The sequence below is a fragment of the Podarcis vaucheri genome (assembly GCF_965113315.1).
Source record: "Podarcis vaucheri genome assembly, chromosome: 7".
In the NCBI taxonomy this organism is placed as follows: Eukaryota; Metazoa; Chordata; class Lepidosauria; order Squamata; family Lacertidae; genus Podarcis; species Podarcis vaucheri.
This window is the reverse complement of record NC_138765.1, coordinates 51318150-51333426: the sequence shown is the minus strand read 5'-3', so window position 1 is coordinate 51333426 and position 15277 is coordinate 51318150. Positions and strand designations below refer to the sequence as shown.

Here is a 15277-nt window from a genome sequence, read left to right as displayed (position 1 = left end):
GCTTTAGCAGGAAAATCAACAAAAAGTATTGTGGCACCTCAAAATCAGACATATTTTATTATAGTATAATAATATAATTTGTTAGGGTTTTTTAAGTTTATTTTTATTAGTTTTCAAGAATCACAATTTAATAATATATCCAACTAAAGGCAGGGCATAGAAAAACTAAGCATATTAAATAATAACACCCAATCTAAGATCATGATATTCATATTTCTCTAGATGGAGTAGGAAGAGATACCTAAGCCTGAAACCAAACTTGTTAGTTTTCAAGGTGTCACAAGATTCTTCATCAATTTTACAAAAACTGCTTTTCTTTTTTCTGATTTTGAACACATAACTACTTAATTTGTAACCCTTTCCAGTAGTTTCTTTTTAAATCTCCCTTCCTTTCATATTATGTGAACTGCAGCAAAGTTATCCATGTATACAACAGATATAATACATCTGGCTATATGGAAATTCAATTTCCTCCCCCCCCAAAAAATTAACCAGATCCTCCAAATGCAAATAACAGCTAGATTATCACAAGAGACAGAAGTGTGCATGCACTATAAACAGGTCAGGGTATGACATACGAAGTCCACAATGGGCCAAGGACAATATTTTAACATCAAAATGTTAAAGATGTTAACAGTGATTCAGGGGTTTAAGAAGACCCAAAGACTGTGTACTGGCATAGCAAATGGCAGTGGATTATTACTTCCAGTTGTCAGTTACTACAGTATTCCTCTGAATATCAGTTGCTAGAAATCACAGATGGGGAGACCGTTGATAACCTCAGGTTCTGCTTGCAGGCTTCCCACAGGTATCTGGTTGGCCAGTGTGAAGAAGGATGCTCAACTTGATAGCACTTTGGCCCAGTCTAGCAGGGTTCCTCCTATGTTCTTATGCCTTGGGGCTATAAAGTTGAAGAGAGGTGCACTCTAATATCTGCCACCAGCCAGGAAACCAAGGACGGTTAGGGAGTTGCCTCTCAAGAAGAACATCATGGCAAGGGGTAGATCAGCAAGATCCTATTTATCAACCAGTGACAGAGCAGCTGATCCAGTAACTGCTTTCACCTTCTAATTATTTAATATTTTTACAGTGATTAATTTTTTAAAAAATGTTTTATAAGTATTATCTGCATTCCCCCCCCCCTTGTATCTCATTATGATCCTGTTACTTTTCTCTGTGCTGGCTACCTATCACCTGCTTCATCAGCTTAAAGCTATCAATCCCTTATAGTTTTCCAAATAAAACTACAAGGGGTGTGTGCAGCCAGGGGTGCCAACTTGAATAAAATATGTAGGGGGGGGGTAAGCCCTGCCCCACATAATCAATCGCCTGATGAGGTGCACCCACACTATTTGAATGGAAATGCCCATCACCTTTGAGGGGGAACCTGGCCCCTTCAAATATTTTATGGGGGAGGGGGGCAAAGGGACATTGGCTCCTCAGAGTTGGCTCCTATGTGTGCAGCTAACCCTGGATTTTTGATGCAGTTATCAAGGCAAGGCAACAAAAAAGTGGTATAGGAAAGAGGCAGGAAGTAGCATGAAGACATGACTGAAAGTCAAAGCTGAAGCAGGAAGGGACAGTAGCTTCACTAATGGGGAGCCTGCTTGACCGGGGAAATCAGGTCCTTTCCCATTTCCCTAAAAGTCAGTGGAATGGCATTCTTTTCATTGACCTGCATGGAGGAAGGGAAAATTGCCACCTTGAGGAAGGAGAGAATAAATCTCAATGCACCTCAGACCCCTGCTAAAGGCTAGTTTCTGGATCAATCTCAGTCCTTCCAGTTATGAACCCACACCTTTCTGTCCCTTATCCTTTCCACTCAAAAGCTCCTTTGCTTTCAGTCTGTTAAACTTCCTCACCATGATGCTCTACTGTATATGGATGGAACAAGTTCCCCCTCTTTATATGCCAAGTCACTTTTCACTCTTCCTTCAGCAAAGTCACACATTTTCTGCTCTCTTTGCTACTAGGATACCCACCTCTGCCTCTTCTATCTCTTTCTCCCTCATCCAGCCACTTGTCCTTCTTCCCCATGAAATGGGAAAGGCAGCCAAGAAGAGGAGCTCTGGAATCTTCATGTTGCAAAAATGCTGGCAAAGAGCAACTGCTATGGAAGCTTCTGCTGCCAATATTCCAATCTGCTTCTTCAAGGCTGCAACATGTCTCCCTGTTAAGTCAATCTGCACCCACAGGGAGTGGATTTTCCATTCACTCCTTTGCTCACTTGATCTCTCCATTCAGACACAAGATGATCCCACAACAGGCCCATCTGCAACCTTATAAAACAAAAAAATGTAGGTTGCAGAATGAGCAAAAATCTCTCCTCCAGGCTCCACCCCACAGCAGTTATGAGGCTTTCAGACCCAGCTGTCCCTGATGAGTCGGAAGCTTTCTTCCCATGTTATGATGAACACACAAGAGGAGAAACAGGATTGCACCCACTGTCTTCCTCAATTCCACCTCTTAAACATGCCCCTAATATCTGAAAGAGATGGTGCACATACAAACTGCATGTGTGATCAGGAACACTGACTTTTTCAAGGTTCATGACTGAACAGACATAACTACACGGTGCCAAATGCATGTAGGAGTGAAGCAAGGGCAGCAGCCACATTCTTGCCCCTCTTTCTATTAATGTTTATTGTAAGATACAGGGCCGTCTTGAGCATATCTGGCGCCATGGTGCAAAGCTCCTTCCTGCTCCCTGCCCCAGTTTCCCAGAGTTGTCCACCTTTTTTTAGGGAGGATGGCGCTGCCGGCAGGGCTGGAGGAGGTGGGCAGCGGCTGGAGGGCGGCTCCTCTGGCGGAGAAGAGGTGGAGGCTGGACACAGTGCCTCCCAGCTCAGCTGGCAGCTTCGTGCCACGGTGGCCATGGCAGATGGAGGCTCCGGGCGCGGTGCTGCTTCAGTGCGGTCCAGTCTCTGCCTCTTCCTTGGAGCCTTCCAGAACTTGGCACCCTGGCGCCCTGCACCACTAGCCTCTATGAGTAAGACACCCCTGGTAACATATTAATAGGGTTCTGGTTGTGACATAGCCTTTGGTACTCTGTGCAAAACTGACATCATATCATCACCTGACCAATGTTTAATTACAAATTATTGTATCCCATCCCATCAGTTTCCCAAGAGAACCTGGGAAATTATAAGCCTATGATTTGATTCCATGTTGGCTATCACTTACACCAAACATGCAGGTTCACCCTGTGATAGGCTGTAAGGAGAGCTGGGATGTGTCTACCTGATGCTAGAAACAGAGCCTCCTTCAACCTGCTCCATATATTTGTATGCAGTACAGCAGCTACAAAGACATCCTTGTATGCTTCTGATCCTTATACCATAAGCATACTAGAGTTATGAGCCTGGCCTATAAAATCACATGGTGGTTTTAAGAAATTAAATTATTTCTTTATGTTATATTGAAAGTTACCATGGCCCCAGAGAGGCTAGAAAATGTGTTTATTTACAATTGGAAGCTAAGAGAAGCTGGGACTTTCCAAAAAGCACCAAGGAGGATTGAACAAGTCTTCAACAAAAACATAAGCAATAGAAGCTGCAGAGAAGCACCTGGGCTCTGTGCCAGCAAAAGGCATCTGCAACATACAACTGATGTACTCTACGGTGGGCTAGTCCAATAAAATATGCACAACTTTTAAGAGTCAAACATTTCCTTGTTTTAGCTTTGCATGCTGCAGTAAAGCGTGTGGAGGAAAATCTTGAAAAACTGGCAATAGCCTCGCTATCCATGTCCATTTCCCTTGCTTCACATTATAAGGCTTGAAGTAATCTATTTTTTGTGAATCCATTTTGCAATTTCAGCTCACATCTCTCCATAATGATAATTCCACCCCCAGGCACAAGAATCCAGAACTACTTTTACACTGAATGCACAATTCACACAATACAGTTGTTGTTTTTGATTTTATTTTTTGCTGTTCTCAGAGGATGGGACAACTTAAACAGCAAACCCTGACCACATCCTTAAACCCAATCCAGTTGCTTCAGGATAACTCAGCTGTGTGGAGGCCCATGGAAATATTTAGCCATCTTAAAATATTCTAAACATTTGTACTCCACCTTGCGAAACAGAATCTTTACAAGGCAGCTTACAACCAGATTTTAAAACACAGCACAACAGTAATCTAACTAGAACTAAATGCAACCTACACAATGAGAACCAAGACTGCAGCAGAGGTAAGCAAAACCCTCAGCAGAGAAGACATGATGATTAGATAGATGCAGACCACAGTGTGTGGGTACCAGCAACATCCTATGAATGGCAAGAAAGGGAGGGGACAGCATGGCCACAGAAGAACCCCACTGGTACTCAACTCCTAGGATAACTCTTTGCAAACTGACAAGCAGCCAACCCCTCTTCATCCTTCCAGCTGTCCTGCATGTGAGACTGTCTAGGAGGCCACACTGAAAAGCCACGGCATCTGCCTTTGTCTTGCTGCATGCCCACATACTGAGGAGCCTGTTTGTGTCTAATCACAATTAGCACCATGCCCAATTCCATGCCCTGTGCTAATTCAAGAGGAAGAGCATGTCATTCCCTGCCAAGAATTACAACTAATCGCCAAAGGCTCTGTGGTACGCCTGCTTTGCCTTTCATTAGGCTTTTGTTTCTAATGGCAAAGCTGGTGGTCTCCTTTTTGCTAGAAATCACCGTGGCATCACTGAAAAATGCCAGCACCATCTCAGATTGCCTAAGGACAAATGTAGTGCCTGTGAGTGATAGCAAATTTCCCCACCACCGCTTAACACACAACAACAACAACAACAACAACAACACACACACACAATATGCTCAACAGTCAACTCAGGGGTCTGCCAGAATGTTCATATTACAGCCCTGCAGCCCAAATGTAATGTGAAACTGGCAGCTGCATTAAAGTCTCAGGAAAGTGCAACACAAGAATCAACTCTGTCCCTATATTTGCCCCTTTGAATTTGTTCATACAGTATAGTTAAGAGCAAAAATTCAGACTAAATACTTCTGACAAAATAGAACACATTATAAATATACAAAAGGAGGGCAATGCAAATGAAACAGCCCATGCTCTTTGAATGACCCTTGAGGCCAGACACACACATACACCCCGCCAAGAAGTACAAAGACTGTTCCACTCATGAATTCTCAGTGCAGAAGAGTGGCCACTGGAGGGAGGGAGAGTCCTCCAACTACTCACATCTCCCATTAGGCCTGGGTATGGTAAGGAAGGACCTCCTCCACGTTGTTCTGTAATTGGAGCAATCCAGCACTGAGAGACACATTTGTCTGCCATAAGACACTAGGTCAGCTAATCTACTTTTTAAAATACCGTAGCTTTTTGGATGCACATTATGAAATACAGAGCCTGTGGTCATAACTCGAATAATGCCAAATATTTCAGAATGAAGATTCTTAAAAGTGTGCAAAAAAGACCATCATAGCACTGGCAAAGTGAGTGCCACAAGTGATAGGGTCCTTCTGAATTTGCTCTGCACTAAAGAAACCCAATCTTGCAATAACTCCAGGAAACGTTGTGGAAGAGCAAATTAGATTGCTAAGGACATCACCCAAGTGTTATAAAAAGCTAGGATAAATGTGTTTGTTCATTTATTTACATAATAGCAGTTTACTGCTAATTTTTTATGATGATGATAATTCATAATGTATTAGTAAATGTACAATCATACAACTGTTTGTTTGTTTGTTTGTTTGTTTTAATAAGTGGCATCTATACAACACTTAACTTGTTTCCTGCTCAACCTTGAAATCCTTTCAAAACAGTGACACCCTCTTTTGCGAAAGATACAAAAAGTTTGAAAAGTAGCAAGTTCATCTTGGCTAAAACTGCTCCCCCAACACACACTCCACAAAACCTGGGAATCTGGCTAACTGCTTCACCTCCACCCCTTGCTCATTCTGTGATGTCTGAACTAAGTATGAAATAAGAATGCAGGAGATTCAAGCCAACTGCAAATCCGATAGGGGGAGGGTAGTGGTGATGAAGAATGCACCACAGCCCCTTGGGATAATATGGTGATTTTAAACTCCTGGCTTTTCTTCCATTTGGCTGTATCATTTATATTCCCTGACCCAGCAAAAGCAGTTGGTTCTGCAGTCTGATTAAAGGAACTGGGCATTTGATCTGTAATTGTTTTTCAATGGCTGTATCTTCTTCTGTGTTATTGCTTTACACGGCTTGCCTTTGTACAATATTGAAAATCAATAAAAGTACAAAAATGTATTTTTTCCCCTCCTCTTAAAAGTGAAACAATCTTGTTAAGATTCTGCTGCAGACACTTTGCAATGGTAGTACCCCCTTTTTAAAACAGCACTTCAAGGAGCAAGCCTGGCAATCCCAGACAGTATGGAAACAGCCATGGCACAAATGCCCTTAGTCATGGCATTCAATCCAATCTGAAAACAGTCTTTAGACTGAAGCGTGTCATGGCGCAGGGCTCAACCACACTTCCACTTGCCCCAGGCCTAGAAAACATGGGTCCGAAGGGTTTTCTACTTGACCTGCGCCTTCTAGGCATGGGTCCAATCAGTTTTGGTTGGCCCACTGCTTTCCCCAGGAAAGCCTGCTCTTTCCACAAGTGGAAATGGAAGTGTGGCAGGACAAGTGGAAGTGTGTTTGAGCCCTGAGCCATGACAGGCTTCAGTCTAAAGACTGTTCTCAGATTGGATTGAATGCCATGACTAAGGGCATTTGTGCCATGGCTGTTTCCATACTGTCTGGGATTGCCAGGCTTGCTCCTTGAAGTGCTATTTTAAAAAGGGGGTACTACCATTGCAAACTAGCAAACTACCATCAACTAGCTAAATCCAAGGTAGGTATCTGAGAGGCTCATCTCCCTACTATGTTCATGGCATTCCCAAAGTCATTGCCAGCCACTTGCTGGAAAGCCAAAATGTTTCAAGGTTTTACAGACCTGAGGCCAAGAACTGCTGCAGCCTAGTGCCACAGCCCCCCAACTGTACTTATTTAAGAAGGGCCAGCACTTGTTTGCTCATAGGGTGTTTTGACTGCAAATATCTGCATACTGTTGGAAGCTAATATGACAACTGCTCCTATCTGAATGGCCAAATACTGTTTCGATAGAGAAGTTTCAGTACAACTTTATAGAAACCATCAACATGCTTTGAGACCAAAACTAGTGCTTTTGCTCAAAATGCAGGAATTTCCAGTGAATATTATTCTGAACATTTTAAATTTTCACTTCCTTTTTTGTTTAAGTAGAGAATTGAAGTGCAAAAGTCACCTCCCTCAGCTACATAATTAGCTCAGCTAAATTTGCTGCAAGTGTCACCAATAGCAGATATATATATATATATATATATATATATATATATATATATATATATATGCAGGTTTTGGTGTCTTCGGGTGTCTTCCCGTGTAAGAGTCGGGGTGTCTGTGCAACGTTTCGACGAGGTCTCACTCGTCATCTTCAGGCTGGTGCTTTCGGCTTCTTGTTACTGGAACAGAGCAGAATCTGGTGTTTGAGTTCCTATAAATACTGTTGAGGGGTGTGGTGTATAGCCTCCAACGTTCTGGGCAGAGAGGAAGTTCCTAGATTAGTGTGCCTTTTCTTCTTTTGTTCCTTAATTACTTGAGGGATATCTTGAGTGATTTCATGAGTGATATTCTGAATACCACTGGGTGGGTCATTAAGTGTAGATTAGTTGCTAAAGCTTTTGTGTCTTGACCTCTTGAGCTTGTGAAGAGTTTTTCTGAGAAGATGGCTGTGTTGCATTTAGTTGTGCTCTGGCTTGGCTTCGTGTATAGGGGCGAGCTGTGGTTTTGTGCCTTGTGCCAGCCAGATCTGTGTAGGGATTGCAGGGGGGTGCAGCATCCGGAGGTGCCACTATAGTTTGGCTACTGGATGGAGTCTGTAATATGTCTGTGGAGAGGGTCTGGGTTTGGGTCTGGTGTGGTTGATTGGTGACGGCGTTCTGTGTGCCTCTGGTTCTGGTGTCGGTTTTTGTGGGGAGGGCTAATTTCCAGATGTCTGGCAGGCGGGACGTGTCGTCACGCTTGTTCATGTTGTATATATATGCTTTCGTAGATTTTCACGGGTACAGGAATGCAGGTTTTGGTGTCTTCGGGTGTCTTCCCGTGTAAGAGTCGGGGTGTCTGTGCGACGTTTCGACGAGGTCTCACTCGTCATCTTCAGGCTGGTGCTTTCGGCTTCTTGTTACTGGAACAGAGCAGAATCTGGTGTTTGAGTTCCTATAAATACTGTTGAGGGGTGTGGTGTATAGCCTCCAACGTTCTGGGCAGAGAGGAAGTTCCTAGATTAGTGTGCCTCTTCTTCTTTTGTTCCTTAATTACTTGAGGGATATCTTGAGTGATTTCATGAGTGATATTCTGAATACCACTGGGTGGGTCATTAAGTGTAGATTAGTTGCTAAAGCTTTGGTGTCTTGACCTCTTGAGCTTGTGAAGAGTTTTTTCTGAGAAGATGGCTGTGCTGCATTTAGTTGTGCTCTGGCTTGGCTTCGTGTATAGGGGCGAGCTGTGGTTTTGTGCCTTGTGCCAGCCAGATCTGTGTAGGGATTGCAGGGGGGTGCAGCATCCGGAGGTGCCACTATAGTTTGGCTACTGGATGGAGTCTGTAATATGTCTGTGGAGAGGGTCTGGGTTTGGGTCTGGTGTGGTTGATTGGTGACGGCGTTCTGTGTGCCTCTGGTTCTGGTGTCGGTTTTTGTGGGGAGGGCTAATTTCCAGATGTCTGGCAGGCGGGACGTGTCGTCACGCTTGTTCATGTTGTGAGGGTGTTTCTCTATCTCGATGGCTTCCATGATTATTCTCTTGTGGTGATGTTCCATGTTAAAGAGCAATTTGGAATCTGCAAAATTAATTTCGTGTCCTGTTTTTCATGTGTTGGAAAAGAGAGGAAGTTTTTTCTTCTTTTTTTGACGGCATTCTTGTGTTCTGCGATACGTGCATTTATTCGTCTGTTTGTTTGTCCAATGTACGTGGCTGGGCAGACTTTGCAGGGTATTTCATAGACCCCTTGGTTTTCCAGCTGGATTTTGTCTTTTGGGTTTCTGAGGATATTGGCTATTTTTTTGGTTGGTGCAGAAGGCTGTTTTGATATTGTGTTTATGGAGGATTTTGCTGATTTTGTCTGTAGTGCCCTTGATATAAGGAAGGAGGGCCATGCCATTGTTTTCTTCTGTGTCTTGGTTTTTGGGGGGTGTTTCTTTTTGGATTAGCTTCGTAACCCTGTTTTTCTGGTATCCATTGGCGATTAACACATTTGAGAGATTCTGTAACTCAGTTGTCAAGTGGTCTTTGTCAGCCAGGCGTTTGGTTCTGGAGATGAGAGTCTTGGCTACGGAGTTTATTTGTGCAGGGTGGTGGTGTGATTGTGCATGTAAGTAGCGGTTGGTGTGTGTTTTTTTTTTTTTTTTCCGATAGATTTCCAGATAGGTGGTGGGATCTGTTTTTATAGGTTGGTAGGTAGGGTCTTGGAGTAGATTTGATAGTTTTGCTTGGTAGTCCGATGTGTTCATCACAACAGTGGCGTTGCCTTTGTCTGCTGGGAGAATGATTATGTTGTTGTCTTTCCTCAGGTTGGTGAGTGCTTTCTGTTCTTCTTTGTGTAAATTGCTTCTGGGTGGTTTGCTGGAGCAAAGGATGTTGGTGACTTCAAGTCTGATTTTATTGGCTTCATCTGGGTCGATTTTGGTCAGGCTAGCTTCGACTCCGCATATGATGTTTTCCGTGGGGATGCGTCTGGGGGCGACTGCAAAGTTGAAACTATCAAATCTACTCCAAGACCCTACCTACCAACCTATAAAAACAGATCCCACCACCTATCTGCAAAAAACCACCAAATCCAAAATAAAAGCCTCTCCTATCAGTGAAGAAATCCAACTAAGAATCATCCCCAGAGAAAAATCTTCCAGATGCCCCAAACTCTACGGTCTCCCCAAGATACACAAAGAAGGAACACCACTCAGACCAATAGTCAGCTCCATAGGCTCACCTCTACAAAATCTCGCTAAATTTCTCGCTAAGCAACTTCAGCCCTATGCAGAATCCATCGCTTCACACGTTACTAACTCCTTCCAGTTCATAGAAACAATAAAGAAGCAATACCTACATCCCGATGACCTACTTGTGAGCTTCGATGTTGTATCTCTCTTCACTCAAGTGCCCATTAATGAAACCTTGACAGCCATTCAAAACAAATACAACCCCCCCAAATACATCCTGGACCTGACCAACCACTGCCTAACCAACACGTACTTCATCCACAATGGACAAAGATACAAACAGATAGAAGGAGCACCTATGGGATCACCCCTCTCACCGGTCATCGCAAATTTGTACATGGAACACTTTGAAACCAATGCTTTAGACAAGTCAGAACACAAACCCAAACTTTGGCTCAGATATGTTGACGACACCTTTGTAATTTGGCCACACGGGAAAGAAAAACTAGATAGCTTCCTCACACATCTCAACAGCCTACACCCCCAAATACAATTCACTATGGAAATAGAAGACAACAACCAACTCCCCTTTCTTGACGTCCTAATCTACAAAAAACCTGATGGCTCCCTAGGACACACTATCTACCGGAAAAAAACACACACCAACCGCTACTTACATGCACAATCACACCACCACCCTGCACAAATAAACTCCGTAGCCAAGACTCTCATCTCCAGAACCAAACGCCTGGCTGACAAAGACCACTTGACAACTGAGTTACAGAATCTCTCAAATGTGTTAATCGCCAATGGATACCAGAAAAACAGGGTTACGAAGCTAATCCAAAAAGAAACACCCCCCAAAAACCAAGACACAGAAGAAAACAATGGCATGGCCCTCCTTCCTTATATCAAGGGCACTACAGACAAAATCAGCAAAATCCTCCATAAACACAATATCAAAACAGCCTTCTGCACCAACCAAAAAATAGCCAATATCCTCAGAAACCCAAAAGACAAAATCCAGCTGGAAAACCAAGGGGTCTATGAAATACCCTGCAAAGTCTGCCCAGCCACGTACATTGGACAAACAAACAGACGAATAAATGCACGTATCGCAGAACACAAGAATGCCGTCAAAAAAGAAGAAAAAACTTCCTCTCTTTTCCAACACATGAAAGAAACAGGACACGAAATTAATTTTGCAGATTCCAAATTGCTCTTTAACATGGAACATCACCACAAGAGAATAATCATGGAAGCCATCGAGATAGAGAAACACCCTCACAACATGAACAAGCGTGACGACACGTCCCGCCTGCCAGACATCTGGAAATTAGCCCTCCCCACAAAAACCGACACCAGAACCAGAGGCACACAGAACGCCGTCACCAATCAACCACACCAGACCCAAACCCAGACCCTCTCCACAGACATATTACAGACTCCATCCAGTAGCCAAACTATAGTGGCACCTCCGGATGCTGCACCCCCCTGCAATCCCTACACAGATCTGGCTGGCACAAGGCACAAAACCACAGCTCGCCCCTATACACGAAGCCAAGCCAGAGCACAACTAAATGCAGCACAGCCATCTTCTCAGAAAAACTCTTCACAAGCTCAAGAGGTCAAGACACAAAAGCTTTAGCAACTAATCTACACTTAATGACCCACCCAGTGGTATTCAGAATATCACTCATGAAATCACTCAAGATATCCCTCAAGTAATTAAGGAACAAAAGAAGAAGAGGCACACTAATCTAGGAACTTCCTCTCTGCCCAGAACGTTGGAGGCTATACACCACACCCCTCAACAGTATTTATAGGAACTCAAACACCAGATTCTGCTCTGTTCCAGTAACAAGAAGCCGAAAGCACCAGCCTGAAGATGACGAGTGAGACCTCGTCGAAACGTCGCACAGACACCCCGACTCTTACACGGGAAGACACCCGAAGACACCAAAACCTATATATATATATATATATATATATATATATATGCAGGTTTTGGTGTCTTCGGGTGTCTTCCCGTGTAAGAGTCGGGGTGTCTGTGCGACGTTTCGACGAGGTCTCACTCATCATCTTCAGGCTGGTGCTTTCGGCTTCTTGTTACTGGAACAGAGCTCTGTTCCAGTAACAAGAAGCCGAAAGCACCAGCCTGAAGATGATGAGTGAGACCTCGTCGAAACGTCGCACAGACACCCCGACTCTTACACGGGAAGACACCCGAAGACACCAAAACCTGCATTCCTATACCCGTGAAAATCTACGAAAGCATATATATATATATATATATATATATATATATGACAAGCAAACAAGAAGCCCAAACCCAAATTCAGTGGTTGGCTCCTCAGTTTCCTTGATAACTAGACCATCTACACTTCTCTCATCTGGCTTTAAGGGAACACGGGAAAGGGAATTTGGATTGTTTTCCTGTTCCCTCCCTATCCCCTTTTAATTGTCTATTATATTATAAACCTGAGAATATGGTCTAGGCTGTTTTCTTAATATCTGTACAGTGCCTTAATACCAGGGCAGGAAAGGGGGAGCAGTGCTGAAAGGAGTATCAATGGGGTGCCAATTTGATGGGGTCCTCAATTCCTACAAATGTGAAACCAAATGCTTCCTGGTGCTAAAAAGGCACCCCTTCCTCCTCCACTACTTACCACTTGTAGGCGTCAGCACCCACTTGCTCACCCAGCCTCCTGGAGGCCTGCCACATTGTGGGGCCTAGCTGGAAGCTGAGAGTGGCCAGCCGCCTCCTCATCCTGCTGCTATTGTTGCTGGTGGAAGGTTCCAGAAGAGCCAAACAGCTGCCTATCCTTCCTTGAGGCCCTGCAGGGTGTCCTTCAGGGGGCAAAGTCCCTTCATGGAGCAAGGCACCCAGAGTCATTAATCAGGAATAACAAACCCCACAAGTCCTGTTTCCTCAGAACTGAACGGAATAATTACCAAGTTGGTGTGGGGTGATGTGAGAGAGCGGCCATATTTCCCATCTGCTTAAGCAGCCTGAGGGAGGGACTCGAGGAGGAGGAGGAAGGGTTAATGTGTACTATGGCAGGTGCCACTATTCTGTGTTAAGCCCACAGCCCAGAAGTTGGAGCTAGGCTGGAGCCAAGCTGGCCGGCTCCCCAGCCTGCCCCACCAAGAGAATTGCCTCAGGAGGACAGAGAGCTTCTCCCTCCTCAGAGAGCAGCTCTTGGACCTTGAAGGGGGAGGGGGCCTCTATTGGCTCTTCTCCTTCAACCCTCCTTCCCATTGGCTCCCTGGATGTCTGTTTCAGATAAGAGGTGGCCTTGTTAGTTTGATTTACCCCTCCCTTGCTTGAATTCCTCAAATCCCAGCACCCTTTTACAACAGCCTGACACAGATAACGTGGCTGCAGTTATTTTATTCCTTTGATAAAGGTAAAGAGCAGCAAATCTGTATCTTTAATAACAAGGAAAGAGAGAAATGGCTTCTGCCTTATTCCTACCACTTCTCCTTGCTTTGAGCCAAACAGTCTCTTCTATCCTTCCTCCATGGTTTCTGCAGTTGGTGTGTACAGAGTTGTGTCTGGCCAAAGGCATTGTGTGTGTGTGTGTGTGTGGTTTTCTGAAATATTTAGGGATTTTTTTAATTTAAAAAAGTGTGGTCATTTGCAGTACCTAAATAAGAGAGAGCCCAATGGGCAGTAGAGAAATAAATGAATGCCTACTAATACCAGGCCCCATCTTTCAAAATTTGAGGAAAAAGAGATATGAAATTGCCCTTTTAGCTAGGAATTAATTTAGTGGGGGATGTGTAACCTTACAATAGCTTTAATCTGGGTATATCTCAGAGAGATTTTTAAAGCTTACTTTGTCTACTAGGCCTGCAGTCTGAGCCAATCTGTGTTTACAATACTTGGAATAAGTAATGAGAACAATGAGACTTGCTCCCAAGTGTGCACTGGATTGCAACTTTACTGCGCAATTTGGGCCCTGAGTCTTCCTCCCACCCCACCTAACCATCCCAATTCACACTGTTATTTCCTAAGGATTTCTCACAAGATCCAGACATTCCCTTATAAAGTGAAACAACTGAGACTGTTGGTAAGCTTCAAGTCTGTCACTCAGCCAGGAAGCTTGCTGAGTTGATCCTGAGTCACTCACCACATCTTAGCCTAACCTATTTCACCAGGTTGTTGTGAGGGTAATATTATTGTGGTGGGAGCCAACTACCACCCTAAGCTCACTAAGTCTGTTAAATAATGTAATAAAGAATAACTGGGTTTCTCCAAAGCTTCCTTACTATAGGAATAAACATATAGGCCTCCCTTACAAGCCTGTTGTAAGGATTATTGTGACACTTTGAGCACTTAAGAGGAAAGCCCTGTATAAAATCTGTCTGATTATATATTTTTATTTTAGTCAGGGAAAGATTTGTTGTTTATTCCTAAAACATTATTTTATTTATAATATGGTTTTAAATTATTATCTCGTTTACTTCATTGCTTAGAACGTCTTATAAATTTAATGCAGGACGGGCAGAAGTCCAATAAAGATAGATGAGTATTGCAGTTCCCCTTCTATCTTCCTCCTCATTTGTTTTACTTAGATAGCAAAGACTGAAGCTCTGTCCCTCCTACTGACAGAAAAACTGAGAGATAAAAGGGGATTTAAATGCCTAGCAAGTCAATTGATTTGGGTGTTCCCAGCCACTATCCAGCTGCTGGGAATATAAATAGAGCTAAAGGACTAGAAAATGATAAATTGCTACATTTCATTTGCTATATTTTTCTGGTAAGAATTTTTTTTAGGGCTGTTTTCCAATTTCTGAGCCAAATCTCTCCTTTGGGTGCTCTAAAAGTGAGCTAAGCTTTGCTACTTAGGAGAAGAGCCCCTCCCCGCATCTGCATCTGAAGGCTCCCATAATTTGGCTCAGTCATGGGCTCTCCATGGGGTGGGGGTAAGTGTGTAGACACAAAGAAAGGTCCCAAGAACCAAGATTACACTTTAAGGGCTTATTGGGGGTGCATGTGTGTGTGTGTAGAGAGATTCTGAAAAGAACACTCGGTTTTCACATGGATTGTTTAGAATTTCTGATGAAACTGCAGAAATGTCAATGCAGAGTAGGAACAGCCAATCAGAAAGCAGCTCTTTGACCTTTGCCCTTCTCTTCCTCAGCAGGACTGCTATTATCTTCAAGGGGGGAGAGCCCTCCTCGCCTCTTGTTATACCTTTTTATGATCTAGGATTCTGAAGATAATAATGACTCCATGTTACATAAAACAGATACATTAATGTCACCAAGTCCCAAAAGTATGGAATCAACCCAACTCCTTCAGAAAGACTGGGGGGAGGGGAGTGAT

General features: G+C 43.6%; 1 protein-coding gene across 11 annotated transcripts in view; it reads right to left on the bottom strand.

Annotated features, from left to right (window-relative positions):
* The window catches only part of ZFHX3 (zinc finger homeobox 3), a 262705-nt gene extending 247748 nt beyond the window's left edge, over positions 1-14957 (bottom strand). For 6 of the 11 annotated variants that reach the window (XM_082229251.1, XM_082229243.1, XM_082229248.1 and 3 more), the window contains exon 1: positions 1983-2090. The gene's annotated coding sequence lies outside the window, so the exon portion shown is untranslated. Of the gene's footprint in view, positions 1-1982; positions 2091-12611; positions 12811-12897; positions 13092-13420 lie in introns of those variants that run through there. The other 5 variants (XM_082229258.1, XM_082229256.1, XM_082229244.1 and 2 more) reach the window with 3 other exon arrangements.
* Positions 14958-15277: the final 320 nt, after the last annotated feature.